The sequence below is a fragment of the Haemaphysalis longicornis genome, unplaced genomic scaffold (genome assembly GCF_048455015.1).
Source record: "Haemaphysalis longicornis isolate Haplotype H1 unplaced genomic scaffold, Haemaphysalis longicornis Haplotype H1 scaffold_5, whole genome shotgun sequence".
Classification (NCBI taxonomy): domain Eukaryota; kingdom Metazoa; phylum Arthropoda; class Arachnida; order Ixodida; family Ixodidae; genus Haemaphysalis; species Haemaphysalis longicornis.
The window spans coordinates 183,344,972-183,364,789 of NW_027526385.1; the positions used below are offsets into that span (position 1 = coordinate 183,344,972).

The following is a 19,818-nucleotide window of genomic DNA, read 5'->3' on the forward strand; positions in this document are numbered from 1 at the left end:
GAATCAAGAGACAAGGTGTTGTGCTTATACTGCCACAAGACTCTGGCTTTCCGAAGGGATAAAAGTTTGACGCCACTTTAAGTCTTGCCATAACGAAACGTGTGGTGCTGTAAGTGGTAACGTTCGAGAGCAAACCGTGACTCAACTGAAGGCGGCGTTGGTAAAGCGAAAGCAGCAAACCCTGTTCAAAAAGGCGGCCAAACCAAGCGACGAAACCGTAAGGGCACACTATAAAACTTTTTTTCCAGAAAATGCAAAAATTTTCTGGCAGCTGTCCTGCCAAACATTTTCTGTAAAGTTATGTTTTCTGTTTTTTCTTGTTTCTGTTATTTTACAAGCATTTCTTGTTTCTCACTACAAAAAACGTATGTCAATTCTCTGTTTTCGGTTTTTAGTTTTCCGCTTTTTACAAATTCTTACTGTTATTTAACGTTCTGTTTTCCTCCACAGAAAATCTGTAAACCTACGGTTTTCACCAGCAGCTTTTTTACAGACTATTTGTGTTGTGCATTATTTTCTCTTACCAAAATTATAATATTGTACTGTTTCACGTTACTGGCAAAATTGTTTTGCTTTGACTTACTTGGGCCTCAATCTTTCAAAATAAGTCAAAGCAAAGTATCCAGCACCTTCACACAATTTTGGGTATGGTCCCTCATAAAATACATTTTCTGTTACTTTTCACATCTTGGAAGTACTGCAGTTGAATTCCAGGCTCTATGCTTCATGAGTGAGAATATTCACACTTTGAAATGAAACATCACCCTGTATCATATTGTTTGAAACTGCCAACACAATTACCGGTGTACAGTACATAGCATAAAGTGACCACTCAGGAACACAAGAAAGCAGGATGGAAGTATCAATGACATTATTTAATTTTCAGTCAAACCTAATGCTGTTGCTACCACAAAGTATTAAAACAAGATCACATTTCATGATGTTGTGGCACAGTGAACAAAAGCAGACTTTCAGTGACAGAGGTGTTAAAAATGGATTCGCCAACGCCGCGCTAAGGAACCTGGGAGGCATACAGGTGCAAGAAACCAGAGAATTTATACATAAAAAACTTTCAACGTCGTCCGCTGTAGCAGCACAATGGAGACATTCGGAGATTGTGTCATTTCCGAAACTCCACAAGCCTTAAACCTTCATGGTCTCAGAAGCTCTACGGGAGTGTTACCCCCAATCCTGCTGCCAACTACATAGAAAACAGCGACACCTTCCCAAAAAGCAGGAAAGGCTTCCGCCCAGGAGCATCACCAGAAGACACCTTCCCACTCAAAAAAGGAGTTTTCTCAAGGCGACCACTTTATATTAGGCCTGGACTTAAGAGAGGGCAAGAAGCCACTTTAAAACGGGTCACTGAAATGAAGTGCGGTTAAATATCCTTTTTTTCGTACGGTATATATGTTTGATTGATTGATTGATTGATTGATTGATTGATTGATTGATTGATTGATTGATTGATTGATTGATTGATTGATTGATTGATTGATTGATTGATTGATTGATTGATTGATTGATTGATTGATTGATTGTGAGCTTACCACGCCGACCCTACACAGGTGATGAGGCGCGCGTAGTGGAGTCTCCCGATTAATTTTGACCACTTGGGGATCTTCATCATAAGACTAAATCTCGAACACACGGGCGTTTTCGGTTTTCGCCTACATCAGCAAAGCGGCCACCACAACCGGGAATCAAACCGACGTCCTTCGTCTTACAGCACAAGTGCCGGTGTTTCTGTTCATTAGAATAAAATAATGGGAATCGGTGACCTCAGTTCAGAGCAATTACATATGTCAAAAGTAGGCACGCCACGGCAATCCCTGCAATCTCTGTCGTCTAAAAATTTCTATGATAAAGATTGCCGAGAGGTTTAAAGAACTCCCAGACATCGGACAAGTAATCTTTGCAGCTGGTGTAGAGATGTATGGGCCAATCGCACAATAACAAATCTTCAGACGGCCCGAAACTGGGCGGGACGGGGCCAGAACGGTCAGAGGTCCCCCCAGAAAAGTCAGAGATAGTGAGAATCTACGCTCACCAAAGCAGTGATAAGGAGAAGAAAGTAATAAAAAATGGCCAATCCTTATTCTTAGGAACAGACCCCATTCCCATATTGTGCGTCATAACCCAAACAATCACAATAGCAGGTCTTACTGCTGACAAAATCAGTAAATTCTCATCCAATCAAGCCTGAATGGCGAAGAAAATCGCTGGTGGACAGCCTCATTGCGAGGGCAAGAAACACTCACAATGATGCGATACCTAATTAGGAGTAGACCTGCATAGGACACACTGTCTCGCAGCCTAAATAAGCAGGAAAAAGGAGACAGCTTGTAAAGCAGCATTGGGTCATCCATTTTACCCGTTCAGAAAAAAATGGTCTGACTAGGAGTATGCATCCCCTTAGAAAAGGTAGAAGAGGAATTATATTTTCCCACAAAGAAAGACCGGCCGCTGCTGAAAATGGACGAAACATCCTCCGGGGGACAGACATCTCCCACAAAAAGAAATACACCATACGCCATGAAGGACGTTAGCCACAACCACACTGTAAAAACAATCGGTACTTTTACGGACAAATTACGGATGAAGCGACCGCTAAAATACACAACCCAGTTCCGTTTCCTACAAAACGGACATAACATCAGTAAGTCCGCGGTAATATGCATTTTTCCTCAAGATACGGACGCTCCCTTCGTTTTAAGTTCGAAGAAATTTATTACGTTCCGCGCAATACGGGCCTCTTATCCGTTCTTTGTGAAACGGAAATAAGTCTGTTTTATTTATATAGGAACGCTCCGATTGCGTGTATAAATATAACGCAGTTACGTGCGGGTTAGCTCTCGGTACTTTGGGGCGGCATCAGGAAGATGACAGGTTGTTGTGTACGCCGACGCAAGCAACACACAGCTCTGTTGTTGATACGTACCTCTCTCGCGAGCAAGACCTTTCGAATATTCAGCCAACACCGCCACCAAGCGCGCCTGCTGCCAATGAAGGGACTTTAGCCAGGCGCCGTCGTTCAGGCGAACGCCTTCCTCCTCACGTGGTCTGGAAGTCTCAAATTCTCTTCTCTCGATTGAATCTTTCGTGAATTTTTTGTAGTGCCCGCCCACATAAAAACGTTCACCGAGATTTAATAAAGTTGTTACAGAGATTGCTCAAAATAATCCTATAAACATTTAGTCAACATTCTATAGAACATTTCTATACAGTGTCCATTACAAATTGGCCACCGCGTTTTAATTAAAAGTCTATAGACCAAACTCAATAGACCTTATGTGTTCTGAATGTAGTTTCTTATGAGTTTCTTATGGAGTTTTCGTAACAGAAATTCAATAAGTTTTCTATGCAGTTCTTACTGAGTACAGTCGCAACCGCCTGTTGCGTGGCAATCAGGTTTGAATACAGTTTCTGACGGATTTTGATTACATTTATGGCAATTATTTTTTTATAAAATTCCTATTGAGTATAGTCGTAACATACCATTGCGTGTGAATAAAGTTTGAATATAATTTTTGATGAGTTTTTAGTAAGTTTGCTGGGGTTAGCTTTCTTAAAATTATTATTAGGTTTGGTCGTAACACTCTGTTACGTGTGAGTCAGCTTTGATTACAGTTTCTGACGGGTTTCTATTAAATTTATTCGAATACGATTTCTATAAACTTCTTATTGCGCCCAGTCATCACTTGTTGCATATGGGCTAAGTCTGAACAGAATCTCTGATGAGTTTTTATTAAATTTATCTCTATAAGCTTTCTGTAAAATTCTTATTGAGTATAGTCGTAATATCCTGATGCCTACGAGTCAGGTTTTCTGGCAAGTTTTAACAGAGGAGCTTTGTCGGGGCTCCAACTGTCCGGCATTGATTTCCGCCATCTCAGGCGCAACAACTCCCAAGTGCTCCCAAGGCGAAGTGAAGGGACGTCCATCACGCGACCTCGTTTGATGGGGTGGGGCAGGCGGCGCAATAGCACCCCATATGCACCGATCAGCTACCAGACCTCCGTGGGTGGGCCATACAAACGGAATACAGAGTCTATTGAAACTCAACATAATGATGGCAATGAGATGTTTGCTGCGTGTTCGTTATAAAAAGTTTATTGCCTTTCTAATGACCACAGTCCACAAATTAGGCGTTCGATCGACTCTATAGAAAGGCAGTAAAACGTTTGTTAAAACCCAATGTAGTAAAGGCAATAAAATTCATGTTGCATTTTTGCAATAAAAGTTTATTGATTTTATATTGACTGCAGTTTTTAAGATGGGAGATTTGGTCAAGCTATAGAAACGCAATAAGAAGTGTATTGAAACTCAATTTCTTGAAGGCAATACAATGTTGGTTGAATTTGTGCAATACAACGTTTGTTGACTTTTTGACGAGCACAGTCTATAAGCGATGAGTTTTATTGACTTTTTATTGACTCTATAGAAACACAATAGGGTTAAAACTCAACGTCCATTTTCATGAGGCGCTTCACAACATGCAGCGAGAGCAGCCTTCCATACCGGCGAAATCGCTTCCGCTCACTGTCTACGTCGACCTTGGCTGCAGTGACAGGCAACTGTTAGGCTAGTCAAGTAAAAATCAGGACAGACTGCTCTCATCGCGTGAATATTAAGGCGGGGAGAAGTATGACTATCAAAAAACGCCAACCAAACCCACGCACACACACACACACACACACACACACACGCACACACACAAACACAGACGCACACACAGAAAGAAAAAACCGCTGTGCAGGATTAGAACATACGACTACAGTGTTTGGAAGGAGCCACAGAACGTTTGAGGCGATGCGTCTGCGCTACGCATCGCCTCAAACGTTCTGTGGCTGAACCGTTTATTTTCTCGCCGTTCATTTGTTTTGTCGCCGTGCAAACGAATCCTTAACGTACCTTTGCCATACAACCACTTCGTTCTGTCGGATCAGGGTTACACAGGAGGTGCTGTAAACAAGTTCATCAAGCCATGCGAAGGAAGCGCGCAATAGACACGACGCTGCGCCAAAACAGGCCCACAACAACCGTCGCTAAAGCAGACGGCAAAGCCGTACAGCCGACGCGCCCGCCGGTGAGCTGGCACTTCGGTGCTGGGGCCACTGGGTAAATAGGTCGCGCCATTTCCCTTTCCAGTGAGGCCATGCGCAACTTAAGCTTGCGGTTGTGTTTTTGTCCATGCAGCGCGAAAGCACATCCCAAAATGTCGAGACGCTCGAGACGGATTGAATACTCCGACCGAAGCTGCCGTCCCTTCGGCGATTATCGCTGACGACACCACTTCTGGTATGGACGCTGATATCTAGCGAGGATAGACATCGTCATATGGAACGAAGACAGACGATATGGCATGCATTTTAGCTGAGTGAGCAGATGCTGGGCGATGTTGGCAGCGGTTCATCGGAAAAGGGCTTGAAAGGGCACTGAAGCGCTTGAAGTGCCCAGTAGTACTTGCCCTGTCCTATTATCTACGGTTACATATTGTGCTTCCTTTAAGAAAAAAGTACAATCTCAAGCATTATTTACTCTGCTTTCGGTCGAAAGATACGCGTAACAAAATGTTGCAAGCTCAGCCAATAGTAGGGTGCGCCGGGTCCCGTGTTGCGTCGTCATATCCGGACGCTTAGGGTGTGACGTGTACAGCAGTGCCGCGTTTCCCTGTATTTGTTGACCAAAAATGGAACAGCGTTCTTAATTCGGCACCGATCCTGACAAATCTTTTTGCGTATGTATCTGACCGACACGAAGACCTGACGTATGGCCAAAAAAAGCACGTGTAGGAAAAGCGTTGCAGGGGTCCTTCAAGGCGTACAGTGGGACAGGAGGCTCAAAAGAAGCCTCCTGCTTTTAGGAAGGGCAGTGAGATTCTCCGCCGCACCGACCGCCGCTTCATATGGCGAAGTTGTGAACACCGGAATTTGTTAAAATATTCTGAACAAAAACGCATTCATTTACTTCGTTTTGCACACATTCTTGTCCACGAAAACAAAAAAAGGCTGGCAGACGACACAAAAAGCTGCAGGTTTTTGACGATTAAGTTTTTTTCCCTGGTGAAGTCAAACACCCACGTAGTTCCCTTTTAATTTGATTTTTTCTCAGACGCCTCTTATTTGCTCTTTTCAACCCTGTCATGGCGTACGTTTTAAATGAGCGCAGCCAACTGCGGCTTTCCTGGTGGCAACAACATTCGTGCTTGAGTAGTCGACTTCAGGTTCTGAAGGTCATCCTCATGGTTCCTCGTTAGTTGGGGGATCTTCGAGTGACACTCTGCAAACAGAAGAAAAAACAATTGCAAACGGTTATATGTCTAAGCAACGCCTAGGTTAGCTATAATTGGAGTAGAAAATAAACAAAACGTCCAGCAAAAATATGACTTGCAAAACTCACACCCTGTGAATATAGCCTTTAATGCGGAGCACTCTGACGCCCGCTACAGTAGTTTTGCGGCGGCGGATGCGAAGACGATGTCCACGCAACGTAACCGAGCGAGAGAACGAGGCAATCAAGGTAGACAGAAAACATAGGAGAGGCGTCTGGCGAAAGTGTGAGGGGGAGGGCGTCACATGCTACCGCCGTGTCATCTCACGGAGTGTCACGTCACCATGGCTGAGAATGTCTTACTGCCGCCTCCTCCCACTTTCGCCATGCAGTGTCGCCGAGGAGTGTCCTCCCCCTCACACTTTCTGCAGCGCTCCTCTTCTGTTCGTGCCTCGTCCGAACGACGGGACATTTGTGCGGGAGGTTCAAACACGAATTGCAACAATATGCTCGGTGGCGGCGACGCCCTGCGACATAAGGGCAGAGTACCGCACAGCGCCGTGCGTTCGCTGATCACGTGATCACTTCTGAGACGGAGGAGCTATGCGCCATGACCGAGAAGACTGCAGTTCGCGCTGCGCACAAATTTCACACTGGGGGAGTATAGCAATCGTTAGCTGCTTTCTTGCTGTAACGGAACCGCATTGCCTAAATTAGGTCCCATGTAATGCATTTCAGATAATAATGTATGCTCCGATATTTTCCTAATTCTCCAAACGATCGCTTCGCGATTTCTTGAGTCAATTTGCTATCTTCGGGTCACTTATTCGCTATTTCGTACGCGTCACTACGAGAGGAAAGTCGGGCTCGGGCATGATCGCGTGCGCAACGAATGTGGAATTAGCTTGTCAGTGGACACGGTATTTTTCTCAAGGGACCAGCACCATTTCACATTGGAAGCCGCCTCGACGGATGCTGCAGCTGAGCATGGGGACGTTCAAAGTGGGGGCATTGTTCATCTGGTGCGCGAAGTGAGTGCGATGTTTCACGGAAGTTGCTTGGATATTTCTTTTACTTCCTTTTATGGTTTTTCATAAACGAAGAAAGAGAAAGGACAGTAATACGCTTAAGTAGAGGCAGCGCTTTCAACGAGAACGTCTCCATGGGGAACAGTACGTATGTCATGCGTGGATTAACAAACCGGAAGTGCGCTCCTAAAGGACGGGAGGGGGAGAAAATGGGTGGCGATTGGACCAAACCAATGCGAGATGAGTCAAATTCGTATTTCCAGCGCCATTGTGCATTTCCGAGTGCTATCCCTCATTTTGACAATATTAGTTTTTCCGTAAAGGGTGAGAGGAGAGTACAGAGCATGCTACGTCAGCAATCAAGATTGTAGTTTTCGCCCCTTCGTTGGTCCGTACATAATTTCTATTTGCACATGCTGGTTGTAGTGCTAATGCATGCTCGAAATATGCTATGTGCAGACCCTGATGACTCGCCAGGATGTCGCCAGAGTTGAGGGAAGGAAATTAGTTAATAAAATGGTGTGACGGCAACAGAAATTGCGAACGCGTATTTTTTGTCCAAACCCGCATTTTTTAACCTGGAAAAACATAAAAAATCTTCAGTCTCGTCTGTAATGGAAGTAAACAATATCCTAGCGAAACTTTAAATGACTGGACGAACTGAACATCTCGCGATCCTGTGTACACAGAACATTCCTCCTGGGCCACCAAATAAGCATATCTGAAGAAACAACACGGAGACGAGTTAGAAGCGAGGGGAGGTAGTTTGGCGCGGTGTGCCTCTGTCGCGGCCAAGCCCCAGTGCAGCCATCTAGTGCATCAAGCACAGGTGAAGCTGTAAATGGCGGGAAGGGGCGTCCCGCCGTGCGAGTGGCGCAGCATCAATATAGGAATTACAAACACCGGTCCCACGTAACTTTCGAACGGGTAGTCCATGCGTCAAACGTACTTTCCAGGAGCGAAAACATTTAGATCTGCCACACAACGAGCGGCAACGGGAACGAAAGCAAATGCCACAAACATGCAAGGTGTGCTGACAATGTAAAGCACTTTCACTGCGCGTGAATTTTTGATTTGATTTGATTGTGGGGTTTAAACGCGCCGACGCAACGCAGGCGATGAGGCGCGCCGTAGTGGAGGGCTCCGGATTAATTTTGACCACCTGGGGATCTTTATCGTGCGCCGAAATCTCGTACACACGGGCGTTTTTGCTTTTCGCCTCCATCAGAAAAGCGGCCGCCGCGGCCGGGAATCGAACCCGCGACCTCGTGCTCAGCAGCGCAATGCCTTAGCCACTGAGCCACCGCGGCGGGTCACTGAGCGTGAAAGCGGTGGGAATTGCAGAGCAGAGATTAGTCTGCAAGAGGGGGGGGGCGGGGGGGGTGTCGTTATCCGCTCATTGCTACCGCCGATCCCGATCTACTACTCCCTGTCTCATTCCTTTCTTGGTGAATTGAACACAGGTTTTGTCCAATGCAATTCAAATTTTCCCCATTCGCAGTGCTTCGCGTTCTCTGCCTGGAACAGCACGAGCAGGAGTTCTGCTCTTTTTGTGCTTGCTGCCATCGCGCACGCGCCGGACCTTTCTGCGAAGCTTAGAACGACTCGTTTTGGCGGCCACTTTTTTCGCTTACTATCGTGAAAACGAACCCAACACCCGTTCCAAAATAAATGGACGCGGGGGCTGCCGGGTATTTCCACCAATTTTGCCTCAAATGTACCCGCAGTTTTCTTTGCGCTAAACGTCGGGGAGATTTAAGACAAGCGCCAGCTGTTCAGGAGTTTCGAACGGTTATGGCCATATAAGCCGCTTCGTTTTCGAGGCCTCCGCTTGGGCCTGATACGCCGCTACGCCGTGGGGATCGATTTGGGTTCGTTAGGTCGCCTCTGGCTGATTGCGGCAGTGGCTAGGCAGCGTGGCAGCGAACGAGCTACGACAAGGCGGGAGCCTAAAGTTCTGTGCACCTAAAATATTTATTTGTAATCATGCGGAGCAACGCACCGGTAAACGCCGTTCGCAAGTTGAGACGTCGCTGGTTAGCCGCCTTTACGCACTTCGCGGGCACTTTGTTTAGAAGTCATTTATGGTGTGCCATTAAGGAAGGCCGTTAAGCAAGGGGATTCTGAAGGCGGCACGTTGGGAGCTACTAATACTAAAGCTTTTCGGTTCCATGAAGCAACCCACCACCGAACGCCACCTAAAAGCGATAATTGATTGATTGACTGTTGGGTTTAACACGCCGACGAAACGCAGGCGATGACGCGCCGTAGTGATTGGCTACGGATTAATTTTGACCACCTGGGAATTTTTAACGTGCGTCGAAATCCTGTTCACACGGGCGTTTTTGCTTTTCGCCTCCATCAGAAAAGCGGCCCACACGGCCGGGAATCGAACCCGCGACCTCGTACTTAGCAGCACAGCGCCTTAGCCGCTCAGCCAATGTGCTGGGTCACCTAAACGCGTGCACGTAAAGGAGCTTCCCGATTGCGAATAGACTGCCGTTTCTGGGGCTTGTGACTGTTTTCGAGGATCGCAACATGACTCCCCAAAGCAGGGGTAGGCAAACCTGCAGCCCGCGGGCCCCATGCGACCCCCGCATTACAGTCTCATGCCGCGTCAGCCTGTCGTCAGAACCCGCAAAACGCCCGCTGTCACTTCCTGTATCAAGGCCGACACACCAGTCTTGACCTCAAAAGGGGTTAGATGGTAGACAAAAACAGCGAATATTTATTGCTTCCAGGTGGCATTGTCCCCCATCTTTATACTTAGCCAGATTATTCTCAATAATTGACGAATAGTATTATCGATTCGCTGAACTTCTTTTGTTTCCTGCCCTTCCGCTTTGCCGTTAGGACCTCTGCCGTGTCGGTTCCGTGCAATTCGGCACTCCCCCTGAAAAGGTTGCCTACTCCTGTCCGAAAGTATCGAAAAAGTTCAAGTAAGCTCCAGTCGTTGGCATTGCAGCTGTCATTGTGCTTTATGCGTTGAGTGGAAAGCCTCGTGTGGGCCGTAAAAATATTCAGGCGTCGGAAGTCCGTATCGGGAATGTCTGCTTCAGAAGCGCTCCATACCACGAGGAGCTCTCTCATATGAGCAAAAACCCGGCAGTGGCGAGATGTGGTCGTTCACACCAGGGCGCCGAAGTTGGAGAGAGCGGAAGAACGAATCCCAACAGGCGAACAGACAAGCAGATAAATTGACCATTGCTATAAATACTTCAATTGTTATTACTGATTGATTGTTGGGTTTAACGCGCCGACGCAGCGCAGGCGATGAGGCGCGCCGTAGTGGAGGGCTCCGGATTAATTTCGACCACCTCGGGATTTTTAACGTGCGCCGAAATCTCGTGCGCACGGGCGTTTTTGCTTTTCGCCTCCGTCTGAAAAGCGGCCACCGCGGCCGGGAATCGAACCTGCGACCTCGTGCGCAGCAGCGCTACGCCTTAGCCACTGAGCCACCGCGGCGGATCAATTGTTATTCTCAAAGACTTGTTAATGATACTTTATTTACGTTGGTGGAGGCTGCGGGCGAAGTCTTCCTCATCCCGGGTATGCAGCTACACCCCGTCTCGGCCCCTGAAGCGATCGCCCCTAGGCTCGTGGGTCGCGTCGGCCTGCCCCCGCACCAGTGAGCCACGGATGCGACCATTCGCCAGCGCTGAGCCCCACCTTGTGACCTGCCCATAACAGACGACCTGGTCGACTTATCCCGACGCTGACGACGTTTTCTTCCCGGCGCGTGTTCCAGACCCTGGAATGCTCCTTCGTTGCGTCGGCTGCTGTCGCTGTACCGGGGACTTTGCTCAACGAAGTCCTCATCGTCGTGCCTGCTGGCAAGGACTTCCCTGGTTCTTTTCATGTCATCTGATCTTCCCCGCACCTGTATAAATATTTTGTCCTCGATCAGGGCGACTGCCTTCGACGAGAGAGGAATGAAGCAAGGAGCAAAAGAAGTGTACAGTGGCAAGTAGCGTCAGGTGCACCAACCACCAAGGATGAACAAGGAGTGCATGGCATAGACACTATGCTCCAGCTGCATTGGCCGCTTTCCATACATTGAATCTCTTTCTAAATACATTATAATACCCCATCCTTCCTGCCATCTTTGTACTGCCGCCACGTACAAATATAAAGGAATCGTTAAAGAAAGACTTTTGGTCGGACGTTTTCTAAAGAATCCTGCAACCTCAACTGGAAAGAATGATTCTATTGTTGTTCCGGTGATGCATTTATCATCATGGGCCGTAAGAATGCAAATTGCAAGCCACTCAACGAACAAAAGGAGCGCTGTCAGGTGCTGTGAAGGGCCGTGACGGCATGCGACTCTAGGGACAGATGTCCTTGCGGTATGTATCAGTGTGAAAGTCTATGGTTGCTGCTTTGGCTTCCAGTAGGGGTGTACGGCGGCACATCAAGCACGCGCCCCGCGGACCTCGACCACCGGCGCTACAGCTACTATTGCTGGGAACAAAAACTCGGCGAATCACCTAGAACGGTTCCCATAGACAATAATGGTTTCGTATTCACAACACAGGAAAAAAATTCGTGACCTCGCACTTTTTTCCCGAAAGATGTCCTTGTTTTTCATCAGATAGTTTTTAGGTAGGGTGGACGGGATAGCTGAGGGTAAGTAGAGCTGCAGGGTTTTTATTTAGGCGTTATTTAAACATGCGGGTAAGCAACACAAGGGTCTCTCTTTAAGGCACGCAAATCATTTAGCGCTAACAAAATGTTTATACTACGAGGGCTGATCATATTGGTGCTATCAATTTCATTTCAGAAGCACCTAAGTACTCTTTACGTAACTCCATAGTTTACGACGGTCACCACCTATGACCACAGTGCAAATACTCTAAACATCTCTTATTCTGATAACGAAGAGCGGACAATGAAAGTTTGAGCAGCTTTGTGTTATCTGATATTGTAACAGTTAATAAAGGGGCTCAAATTCTGTAGTCAAGTCGGCCTATATCGGTAGATTATAGCAGGTTAATATCAATATACCACTAGCTGAAAGACCAAGTGCCAGATAACACAGAAAATTGTCGAAATTGTAAAAGGAATTTAGCGCACTATAATTTCTGACATCAGAAACAGTGAATGGTGAAACAGGATTGGTGGAGCCCAACGAAGTTTTCCTTTGAAGACACACCGAGAAAAATCTAACAGCCCGGGAAGCTTGCCTAGCCACGCACTTGCCGGACCACGCAACTCGGTTTACTTCACCAGTAAACCGAGTTGCGGCGAATATTTTAGCGCGGTTTAGATGCAATGACTTGCTTCGGCGGCGAGCGAGTGACCCAAAATGGCGGCGCCAGCGTATACGTGTCACATGCGTGTCACCCTCCTGTACGGCGGACGCGTGAATCAAGGGACCCTAGGCTGCAGAGCGGTTGGTTCCTGTGATATCATTGCAGGCCACGAAAACACAAGATTTAGCAGGAAAATCAAATTTTAACTGAAATTGAATATTTTCTCAGTGGATAAAGCATCGTTTGTATCCGGACAAGCGCTTTGGGCACTATAAAACACAAAATCATTCGAATAGAACAAACTTGTATTTTCTCTTCATGGCTCCTTTAATTATCTCCACGTAATCGGAATTATTCCGAAGCATGCCACTGCGCCAAGGAGTAGCTTCAGCACGTGAATTACCGGAAATTTGTATATTTTATCTTCCGGTCGAAAGACGCATTCGTGTGGTGGCGTCATTCGGGGGCACGGCTGGTGAACATGTCTGTAGAGTAGGCTATCACCGAGGGCGGCGGACGAAATGCATTGCGCAGGCGCCCCCCTGCTGAAAATGCGTTTCCTTTCTTTCGTCTCCGCGTAGCATCATTGTCCCCCTTTCCTCACTTCAGCTGTCCCTGCGCCAAATTAGAGATTCAGGCCAGCCCTCGTATATGACTGCCTGAGTCGTAGCTTACGGTCGTTCGCAATGACGTATTTTTGTGGACGCTTGATGAGCCCGGCTGCTAGCGGACGGCTAGCAGCCACGGGGAACTCGAGAAGTGAGCCTAATAACGCTATCTCGGTAATAACTGCAGCCACCTTTCTCTGGTGTGGGTACGTGTCACTGTGCTCCAAACGCTAAAACGCAACTGGACCTAGGTGGAGAAAGAAGACGACGCTCGGATATCAGCTGGACAAGCTGTGTGCCACCAAGCTGTCGTTTGGCTGCGCTCGACTTTTAAAGGCGATAGTCGTTCTTGGGCTACTTAAACCCAGAAATTTTGGTCTGTCTGTATGTCTGTCTGTATGTCTGTCTGTGACTCAATTCAGCCACCCGGCCAAAGTATAACAGAATCTACACAATAGTCTTATATAGTCACAGCTAAAGCTACCCGTCTAAGTCCGGTGTAATGTTCATACTTTTCAAACTTGTTGAAAAAGAACAAGACATTACGCAAATATAAATCAACAAATTAATACAGAAGTGATATTGGCAGTGTTCCTCTATAACTAAATAACAGATGCTTGATTTTTGCGTAATTAAATACTTCATAAACTGCAAAAAAATCAATCCGCCGTCAACTGCTGTCGCCCGCGGCTTTATAGCTTCTGGCGCCAGTTTAAGAAATCAACACGCAACAGTTACGAAAGATTCCACTAGATAGGTTCCACCTTCTGCTTGGAATGCACGAGGAGTAGGGCAACGTGGTTATGCCAACGTTGAAGTAGTGCGCCTCGATTCACGCGCGTCTGCGCCGTACGGCAGCGTTGGCATCGAGACACCCGGCCTGGACCAGTGGAACGCGGTAAATTTAAAATGATTTAAGCAAACCTTTGGCGTCTTTAGCTTAGGCAAGAGCGCGACGCAAGAGGAACAACATGAGAGGTGAGCGGGAAAGCGCAGGGAGGCATTTTCTTGGGAAATGTCTACAAAGACTATCGTCTTTTGTCGACATTTGCAACGAAAGGAGCAGATACGCGGCCAATTTTATTTTGTAAATATATCTTTTAATGCCTCATTCCTTCGGTGTGACGCGACGATATGAAACAACCAGTGACAAAAGTAGATGTCTCAGTGATATGAACTTGGCCCGAGACGGCCTCCAAGTAGTTTGATCAACGGCGCGGGTGTTTTCAACTCCTGCTACGACGTGATGGCACCTCCTGCGGATTAATTGCTTTGTATGCTTCGCCGGCGTCATCAAACCCAGCCCATCAAGAGAAGAAATAGGATAGCCAAATTTTCGGGACCGCACTACACGCAGATGGTACCGAAAAGAACATCTCTGATTGGCGTTTAATTTTCGCCATAAAGGGAACGCCAATGACGACAGGCTTTCCGGGAGATGGCGACGACCGAACGAAATTGGATTCGGCTTGTTTCGGAAGCTTTGTGACGTGCTCTAAAACGCCACGAAAAAGCGATAGGAAAACGACGCAGAGAAATACCAGCGTTAATTGTTTATCTCTCAGCCAGCAAGGGCTCATTGGTCCTCGAAAGAAACGCGTGGAAGCTACGAAATGCGCCATTCCTCAGTTGAAACAATCAGTCATCCAACCCTTGGTGTTTCTTTAAACGTAGCATTTCTTGCCACTAATTCAGAGCCCCAATGGTGTAACGCCCTGCCCTCGAAGAAATGTGCAACGTTGGAGAAGTTAAAATGATAATTTATTCTGTGTAATAGTGTAAACTGAAATAATTTGGGGGAGGAAAATTTAAAACCAAATACAAGGCAAAAAAATAAATCAAGAAAACTTGCCCTTTCAAAGATGTCTCCCAAAACAGGAAACAAGAAATACAGGCAAGGGACTCAAAAGAATGACACAAACACTAGTGAAAATGGACTCAACGCGAAACTGCGCGTATTTGAACTAAAATGCATCATTTCGCAGTAAAAGTTTATAGTTACAATCGCGTAATTAAAAAATGCTATACCAAGTGAAGAAATAATACTAAAACAAAACACAACAAAACAAATTTTAAAAACTACGGACAATTACGGTACTCGTTATAACGAAACTTGGGCATGGCGCGATATACACTCTTCTCGGTCACGGCGCATAGCTGCTCCATCTCACGAAGTGAGCCCGTGACCAGAGAACGTAGGGGGGCGCGCGCCACTCAGCCGTTACCTCACAGCGCGTCGCCGCCGCCGAGCATGTTGTTGTAAATCGTGTTTCAACCTCCCGCGCAAAAATCACGTGGCTCGAATGAACCACACAACGGGGAGCGTATCTCACTCGGTCCCCATCGCACTTTCACCAAGCGTCGCGGCGCGGCAGACAAGCGTCTCGCGCCGGCTCATCATACCGCCCTCCCCCTCCCACTTCCGCAAAACTTCCTTCTCCACTTTCTTTCTGTCTTCGCTCGTTCGGTTATTATCCATTGGTGGCCGCCAAACCACAGTAGTGGCCACCAAAGTGCTCCGCATTAAACTTCAGTATCCATCCACTCTTTGAAAGACGGTGACCAGCGAAGCTAGGTTCAGCCTAAGTAGCGCAGAAAACAAAACAGCCGTGTCTTTAATTGGTATTCGAACATACGTTGTGATAATTAGCTGAACGAAACTTGGACGCAGAAGGTTTTATTCTAGCGACGAACACGCACCTGTCATTTCCCTTCCTCGTCGTAGGTATCTCAGTGTGACACACTGACCCAAACAGCTCCACGACGGGGGAAAGCAGGCTGGTCGTATAGGGCCAGAAACATCCATCTTTAAATCTCCCTCCAGCAGACCGCGCGTGTCATCGGTGAGTGTGCGATGCCTAGCTGCGCATGCGTGCCCCCGACACCCACCACCCCGTGTACGTATTAACCGGAAACCGCTGAAGTGGGCGTGCTTATCTCTGAAAGACACCGTCGAAAATGTCGCCTCAAATAACCTTCTAGCGGGACGCCGCAAGCACTGGCAAAAACGTCACACTGGAGCCCTCCACGAAGCCAGCACAAAAAGCTACCTCTTTTGTGCGATACATTACCTGTCTACGGTGATTTATTCACGCAGCGTATATGCAGAAACCTAGGCATATACAGCGCTTTGTAAAATATTATGATAGTAAACTGTAACGAAATCTATACTGTGAATCTTTTCTTTGTCCAAAATACAAAAACAAATACTTGAGTATTACCGCAAAAAACGAAAGAAAACTAAAAAAATTTCAAGAGCGTACCAACAATGACACACCCTGAATTACAACAAAAGTGCATAATTGGCGGAGCCACCATATTATCTCGTTATTAACATCGCAAATGGATGCTGTTGGTCGGATATAATTTGAAAACCCTCAGCAATACAAAAAACAGAAAAGTGAAAGAAATAACATGGATGTTATGCATCCCACGTAAAAACTAACACTAAAACATAAAACACTTTTTAAAAGCCCCGGATACATGAATACAATAAATGTAAAAGAGAACAACCATCTAAGACCTGCGATTACATAAAGATGCAGAATTGGCGAGGGTAACACATTAAATCGTTGTTATCGTGCAACTGCAAGTCATTATTTGTAGTCGGACTTTTCGTAATTAGTGGTTCTCAATTTGGATGCGGTCGGGGGTAGGGAAGAGGCTGAACTGTGCGTTATTTCATGACAAAAAAAATCGCTAAAATATCGCCCATCAGAAGAGGACAGAAATTTTTTTTGCATGTTTTGTTGCTTACACCTGTTAGAAGGAACTGTAAGAAAATTTTACGACGATTTCTGGCTTCCCGGTTGAAAAACTCCGCAACATGCCCAAAAAGGATGGTCGTACTTATCAGTATAGCTGAAATAAAAACTATTTTCAGGCTCAAGAGGGCTTGACCACAAAAGTATGGGTGGTTTTGTTTAGATGCAAAGCATCTCTTGCTCTCGGCTCTATCGTCCGTCGTCCGTCCGTCGTCCGTCGTCCATCCGCACCTCTCTCCCTCTCTCCACGGCAGCTGTGTGATAGCGGGCGCGCTGCTCCTCTTCTCCCCTTCTCCATCCCAGCTGTGCGATAGCGCTGGCGCTACTCATTACCGCAGCTGCGTGATAAGCGCGCATGCACGTCTCCTCTCTCATCCCCTCCTCTCCACTTCATCTGCTCTATATAATAAACCCGGTCCGCGCGCCGCTCCCTCAGTTGCTGCTTCGGTTGAGTCACGATGCGCCGTCCGATGAGCTTAATGGACGCCAACAATTCTGTCATTTCGATTGATTGATTGATTGATTGATTGATTGATTGATTGATTGATTGATTGATTGATTGATTGATTGATTGATTGATTGATTGATTGATTGATTGATTGATTGATTGATTGATTGATTGATTGTAGGGTTTAACGCGCCGACGCAACGCAGGCGATGAGGCGCGCCGTAGTGGAGGGCTCCGGATTAATTTTGACCACCTGGGGATCTTTAACGTGCGCCGAAATCTCGCACACACGGGCGACAATTCTGTCATTTCCCGTTATTTGGATACTCAATCTCGTGAACGTTTCGGAACCTCCGAGGCGCTTCGCATCAACTCAGGGTTCCCTCGCGGGAACGTGCTGTCATTTTTTAAGAACTAGGAAAGGAAGTTGTTTCGTGGGAACTACTGAAGTGATAAATTCAAGCATTTTTGTCGCACCATTACTTCTAAGTTCGTTCTAGATATTTTTATATCAGATAAGAACGCTATCATGCTTGTAGGAAGGATGATTGGTTGATTCTACGGTGCAACGCGTGACGCAACGCAAGGCGATGAGGCGCGCCGTAGCGCAGGGCTCCGGATTAATTTTGACCACCTGGGTATCCCTAACCTGCGCCGAAATCTCGAACACACGGGAGTTTTTGCTTTCCGCCTCCGTCAGAAAAGGGGCCGCCACAGCCGGGAATCGAACCCGCGCCCTTGTGCTCAGCCGCACAACGCCGTGGCCACTGAGCCACCGCGGCGGGTTTGTAGGAAGGATCCATTTTGAGATAAATGCTCATAGGCAAAGTCTGACCTTACGGGTAGATGGGCTTTTTAGGAGTTGTGTTGCAATTATAATGTATTCGCTCCTAGGTATTACTCGTTAGCACCCCTACGGAAAGAAAACGGCCCCTACTCAGTGAAAGGGCAACAATCAATAAACTAAGATTGCATCAAGGAGAAAATGCACTTTCATCCTTCTGGGTGTGCAAATGAGTCAGCGAACAGTGGGTGAAGTGGAGAATTCACTCAATGTGCAGGAGGCCTCACCTGAGGAGCATTCGGCCGTCCTTGGTGAAGCCCCATGCATCCAGCTCTGCCGTGTTGAAAGAGGGTCTCTGAGCTATAATGCAACGGTCACTCACTTCGATCGGTCGTAAAAAGTTGTCCTTATACAATGGCATTCTTCTTGGTGTCATACAGTACTCCAGTTTCCGATTTCCCTCTGGGTGAAGGATGCTCAACCGAATTTGGAGATTGAACGGCCACTCGAGATAGCGATCCAGTTTCCCTTTGTGGAGTCCAAATCGCAAACTGCCTTTGTCGCCACAACAAAAACCGACGCCGACAGACACGCAGTAGCCTCTCAGGTACACCGGCTCCAACATAATCTGCGCGATGTATTCGTATTCTACTCTTTTCTTTAGCGACAGATATTCCTCAAACGTCCAAGTGTGTGCTGTGGCAGCTGGAACGATCGAAGGCACGAGAGCCAACACACTCTGGCGATCTTCAGCTGAGCTGCTTTTCGCCCAAGCAATCTTAGACGCATCCTCCGCCGAGATATCGGTGCGTGCCACTGCACATTCTGCAGAGTTTCGCGTCCGTGTTACTTGACTGCAATTGGTGCTTCGAAGCAGTTCACTCATGATATCGTTTTGGCGATCCATAGCGAGTGCAAGTCGGTTAAACTCCGCCTTGGTTTCCCGCTGTCCTTCTTCCATTGCTTCTCTGAAAGCAACAAACTGTGTTGCAAGCTCAGAATGGTCCAATTTGAATTGAACTGCGTCGGTGAGACTTTGCTTGAATGCCTCATTTTTCTCCACAAAGCGGTTGTGGAAAGTATGCTGATTAGCATACACATTCTGCATAAACTGGTCAAGCTGATTTTTATGCTTGGCCGTTTGAATGCTCATGTGACTCAGAATTTCTTGGAGTAGCCTTTCTTCCAAGCTTCTCCCGTCCGCTTCTTCTTGACCGGAAGTTATGCCGCGGAAACCAGTTATTGGAGTACGGCTTATTTCTTTCATCTCTGCTGGTATCGACGACATGGCCATTGAGATGGCGTTGTGTATTTGCCGAAAACCATCCGAAATCTCGCAGCTTGTTGCGCCTAGGCATTCTTGCTCTTGGGGAACCGTTCCCGATTGCGTTGCAGCTGCTCTAGTTACCCTTGTGGCGTCACACCAAGATTCCAGATGTGTCCACACTTCGCTGGCAAGAATTTTCGCCGAGCATTTGGGACACCTTGACGGGTGATGACCGCACTCGTGGTGAAAGTGTCTGGAAATGTCCGCAGCAGCCGTGACGACATCGCAGCCATTGCGGTGATTCCAACACAAAACCTGCACCGGATAACAATAATAATTAGGCTGGAGGTTAAATTAACTTCACGGTAATTATTTACAGTGAAAACACTACGGA

The 19,818-nt window shown here is 47.0% G+C and overlaps 1 protein-coding gene and 1 long non-coding RNA gene across 4 annotated transcripts in view; both read right to left on the reverse strand.

The window, feature by feature from the left end:
• The window catches only part of LOC144138864 (spermatogenesis-associated protein 20), a 501,846-nt gene that overhangs the window by 226,553 nt on the left and 255,475 nt on the right, over positions 1-19,818 (reverse strand). The window lies entirely within an intron of this gene.
• On the reverse strand, positions 6,016-19,733 carry LOC144138871 (uncharacterized). Its single transcript, XR_013315993.1, has 2 exons — positions 18,445-19,733; positions 6,016-6,282 (listed from the first exon to the last, which is right to left on the reverse strand). It is a non-coding gene; the product is annotated as an uncharacterized LOC144138871 (long non-coding RNA).